The sequence below is a fragment of the Nicotiana attenuata genome, unplaced genomic scaffold, assembly GCF_001879085.1.
Source record: "Nicotiana attenuata strain UT unplaced genomic scaffold, NIATTr2, whole genome shotgun sequence".
Classification (NCBI taxonomy): Eukaryota; Viridiplantae; Streptophyta; class Magnoliopsida; order Solanales; family Solanaceae; genus Nicotiana; species Nicotiana attenuata.
In genome coordinates this window covers 72,219-77,756 of record NW_017670349.1, presented here as the reverse complement: position 1 = coordinate 77,756, position 5,538 = coordinate 72,219, and positions in this window count along the sequence as shown.

The window sequence follows — 5,538 nt, the reverse complement described above, 5'->3', positions numbered from 1 at the left end:
ACGGTACGATGGAATAGATATAGGCTGGGTGCCTGGAGCCAAATCAACACAGAAATCAATATCGCAATTCGGTGGCATGCCAGGAAGATCAGAAGGAAACACATCGGCGAACTCCCGGACTACTGGAACCGAATCAGTCGTCGGAGACTCTGCGGTGGTGTTCCGAACATAAGCTAGATAAGCCAAACACCCCTTCTCGACCATATGCCGAGCCTTCAGGAAAGAGATAACCCGACTAGATGTATCAACTGTGGAACCCTTCCACTCCAACCCTGGCAACCCTGGCATCGCTAAACAGTCTTGGCATGGCAATCAAGGACGGCGTGGTATGGGGATAACCAATCCATGCCTAGAATGACCTCAAAATCAATCATATCAAGCAACAGGAGATCGGCTCTAGTCTCGAAACCACGGAGAGTAACCATACAGGACCGGTAGATCCGATCCATAACCATAGAATCGCCCACAGGAGTGGACACATGAACAGGAGTGCCCAAGGGCTCAGGAGCAATAACCAGAAAACGAGCAAACAGAGATGACACATATGAATAGGTGGACCCTGGGTCAAATAATACCGAAGCATCTCTGTCGCAGACGGAAATAATACCTTTGATAACGGCATCTAAGGCTAATGCATCTGGTCTGGCCGGAAGAGCATAGAATCTGGCTGGAGCGCCGGCTGGATGGCCTCCACCCGACTGAGCAGTAGCTGGCTGACCTCTCCCTGTCTGGCCTCTACCTCTAGGACGGCCCCTACCACTTTGTCCCTGTTGATACCCAATTTTTCCCTATATATTTTTTACTACTCAAAAACTNTTACTCAAAAACTAGCATGTACATGCTATATATAAGTATGCCCAAAGAACTTTTGACTATTTTTTTCTTAAATTTTTAAAGTACTTTTTNGTACGACGACCGGCGTCGCATCTCTACACTTAACATTCATTCGCCTCGAACGAGCATAGTGACATACCTGAAGTAGTGAAAAGATGAGGGTAACGGCTGCGCATATCCTGCTCGGTCTCCCAGGTCGCCTCCTCGACCGGCTGACCCCGCCAATGAATCTTCACTGAGGCAATGTTCTTTGACCTCAGTTTCCTAACCTGCCTGTCCAATATTGCCACTGGCTCCTCAACATAAGATAGATCCTTGTCCAACTGCACAAAACTGAAATCCAACACGTGCGACGGATCACCGTGATACCTCCGGAGCATCGAAACATGAAATACCGGATGAACTCCTGCCAAGCTGGGAGGTAAGGCAAGCTCATAAGAAACCTCCCCAACACGCCTCAATATCTCAAAAGGCCCAATAAACCTCGGACTCAACTTTTCCTTCTCCCCAAATCTCATAACACCCTTCATAGGCAAAATCCGAAGCAGAATCCGCTCTCCAACCATATAGGAAACATCACGAACCTTCCGGTCCGCGTAACACTTCTGTCTCGACTGGGCTGTACGGAGTCTATCCTGAATCACCTTAACCTTCTCCAAAGCATCCTAAACCAAGTCTGTGCCCAGAAATCCAGCCTCACCCGGCTCAAACCAACCGACCGGAGATCTACTCCGCCTACCATGTAAAGCCTCACATAGCGCCATCTGAATGTTGGACTGGTAACTGTTGTTGTATGCAAACTTCCCCAATGGCAAGAACTGATCCCATGACCCCCCAAACTCGATCACACACGCACGGAGCATATCCTCAAGAATCTGAATAGTGCGCTCAGACTGTCCGTCCGTCTGAGGGTGAAAGGCTGTGCTCAACTCCACCCGAGTACCCAGCTCCTGCTGTATGGCCCTCCAGAATCACGATGTGAACTGAGTACCTCTGTCTGAAATGATGGAAATTTGAATACCATGCAGACGGACAATCTCCCGGATATAAATCTCCGCCAATCGCTCCGAAGAATAGTAGTACACACAGGGATGAAATGCGCAGACTTGGTCAGTCGATCCACAATAACCCAAATGGCATCAAACTTCCTCAAAGTCCGTGGGAGCCCAGATACAAAGTCCATGGTGATCCGCTCCCATTTCCACTCCGGAATCTCTATCTGCTGAAGCAATCCACCTGCTCTCTGGTGCTCATACTTCACCTGCTGACAATTAAGGCACCAAGGTACAAACCCTACTATATCATTCTTCATCCGCCTCCACCAGTAGCGCTGCCTCAAATCCTGATACATCTTCGCGGCACCCGGATGAATGGAATACCGCGAACTATGGGCCTCTTCTAGAATCAATTCCTGAAGCCCATCAACATTGGGTACACAAAAAAGACCCTGCATCCTCAATACTTCGTCATCACCAATAGTCACATCTCAAGCATCACAATGCAACACTTTGTCCTTGAGGACAAGCAGATAAGGGTCATCAAACTGCCGCTCCCAGATACGATCAAATAAGGAAGACCGAGAGACCACACAGGCTAGAACCCGACTGGGCTCCGAAAGATCCAATCTCACAAACTGGCTGGCTAAGGCATGAACATCAATCGCCATAGGCCTCTCCGCTGCTGGTAAATAAGCCGAACTCCCCACACTCTCTGCTCGGCAGCTCAAAGCATCGGCCACCACATTAGCCTTACCCGGGTGATACAAGATAGTGATATCATAATCCTTCAGCAGCTCTAGCCATCTCCTCTGATGCAAATTAAGGTCCTTCTGTTTGAAAAGATGCTGCAAACTCCCGTGATCAGTATATATCTCACAAGGCACGCCGTACAAATAATGACGCCAGATCTTAAAGGCGTGAACAATGGCAGCTAACTCAAGATCATGGACAGGATATTTTTTCTCATGTATCTTCAACTGTCTGGACCAACTCTGCACTGTCTCTACCTTCTTCGGATCCACCTGAACACCCTCACTCGACACCACGTGGCCTAAGAATGCCACAGAATCCAACCAAAACTCACATTTCGAGAACTTAGCATATAACTCTTTTCTCTTAAGGTCTGAAGCACTGTCCTCAGGTGCTGCTCATGATCTTCCCAGCTCCGAGAATACACCAGAATATCATCAATAAAGACAATGACGAACGAGTGAAGATATGGCCGGAACACACTATGCATCAAATGCATAATGGCTGTTGGGGCATTGTCAGCCCAAATGACATAACAACGGACTCGTAATGACTATACCAAGTCCTGAAAGCAGTCTTTGGGATATCTGGCTCCCGAATCTACAACTGATGGTAACGTGAGCGCAAGTCAATCTTAGAAAACACTCGTGCACCCTGTAACTGGTCAAACAGATCCTAAATACAAGGCAAAGGATAGCGGTTCTTCACTGTAACTTTGTTCAACTGGCAATATCAATGAACATACGCATAGAACCATCCTTCTTCTTCACAAATAAGACAGGACCACCCCAAGGTGATACACTGGCCGAATGAAACCCTTATCAAGTAATTCCTACAACTGCTCCTTCAACTCCTTCAACTCAAGAGGAGCCATACGGTATGGAGGAATAGAAATGGGCTGAGTGCCCGACAACAGATCAATGCCAAATCAATGTCTCCATCGGGCGGCATGCCCGGAAGATTAGCTGGAAACATCTCAGAGAATTCCCGTTCTACTGGGACTGAATCAACAGAAGGAGTATCCATACTAACATCTCACATAAGCTAGATACGCATCACAACCTTTCTCAACCATACGCTAGCCTTAAGGAAAGAAATAACTCTACTGGGAGTGCGACCTAACGCAGCCCTCCACTCAACACGCGGTACACCTGGTATAGCCAGTGTCACGGTCTTGGCGTGACAATCAAGAATAGAATAATGGGGCGACAACCAGTCCATGCCCAAGATAATATCAAAATCAACCATGCTGAGCAACAATAAATCGGCTCTGGTCTCAAAACCACTAAGAGCAACCAAACACGACCGATAAACGCGATCCACAACATGAGAATCTCCCACAGAAGTAGAAACATAAACAGGGAAACTCAAAGAATCCCGAGATACACCCAAATGCAGAGCAAAATAAGAAGACACATAAGAATAAGTAGAGCTTGGATCGAATAGAACCAATACACCCCTGTGACAAACCAGTACAGTACCTGAGATGACAGAATCGGAGGCAACAGCCTCGGTATGGGCAGGAAGGGCATAATATCTGGCTTGTCCTTCCCCTCTAGCTGACTGAGCAGGTGGGGTAGCAACTGATGCTGCGATCATAGCCTGAGAACTCTGCGGAGCGCGCTGTGGCTGAGAAGTCTATGGAGGTGCACTCCTCACAAGTCTAGGGCAATCTCTCACCACATGGCGTGTGTCACCACACTCAAAACAAGCTCTGGGACGACGTGGCAGTGGGAATTATACGGTACGGGTACTCCAAGACCCCTGAACACCTAAAACACTATGTGAAATCTGAGACGCAAACTGAGCTGGCTGACCCACAAAACCTCTACTATGTCGTACTCTTCCTCCAAAATAAGGACCAGTGGGTCTCTCCCGTCTACGAGGTCTCCTCACTTCCCTATACTCTCTCTCCTGACCTCGTCTATCCTCTCTCTCCTGGACCCACCTGTCCTCTACTCGGCGAGAGGTCCTCACCACCCGCTGAATTGGGGCTACAGGCTGTGTCGCTATGATACCTGGAACCTGACCAATGGAAACTCGCTGCTCTGGAGTGGGGGCGGAGGAGTCTGGGTCCCTCCCCTGATCTGTGAAGTAGTTGGGACAACCTGAATCAACCCCGCCTGAACTAATGTACCAAACATGCTCAGAAACTATGTTAATGTCTCTTGAAGTGCTGGAGTAGTGGCAGCAGTAGGCGTATCCGGTGCTTGGGCTCTGGCTGGAACTGGTGGTGGCTCCTCGGTGGCAGCTCGCGCGGGTGCTCTGGCTGCACCGCGTGCACGTCCTCGGCCTCTACCCCGGCCCTGACCTCTAATGGTTCTCGCAGGGGGAGCGGGTGTCTGATCATCTCTGGTAGCACGTGTCCTCACCATCAGTGAGAGAATGGATGACGGAGGTTTAGGATTGTGATGTCAAAAATCTCACACGACAGGGAAATCAATGAAGTGGAATTTTCCTAACTGTTACATAGCCTCTCGTAGATAAGCACAAACGTCTCCGTACCGATCAGCGAGACTCTAACAAACTGGCTTGTGATTCATGACTCCTATGAACCTAGAGCTCTGATACCAACATGTCACGATCCAAGTTCGCCCTCCGTGAACCATCGTGACGGCACCTAGTCTGTACGACTAGGTAAGCCTAAATTGCGGAAGGAAAACCAAATTTGCGAAGTAAAACAATTTAAAGCAGAATTAAAGTAATAAACAGCGTTTCAAAGTGCCGCTCGGCATACACAGTACTTAACTCTCAAAACTGATACATATATCCAAGACCCGAAAACCCACGAATCACAAGCTAAGGATACTTCATGGCACTAACTCCAGAATGTCTAACAAAGAACAGAAATACAGAAGGGCTAATACTACAAGAGAGAATAGAGAGAGACTCTTCGGTCTGCAGACGCGGCAGATATACCTCGAAGTCTCCGAAAGATCGCCTCGCCTCAAGGATG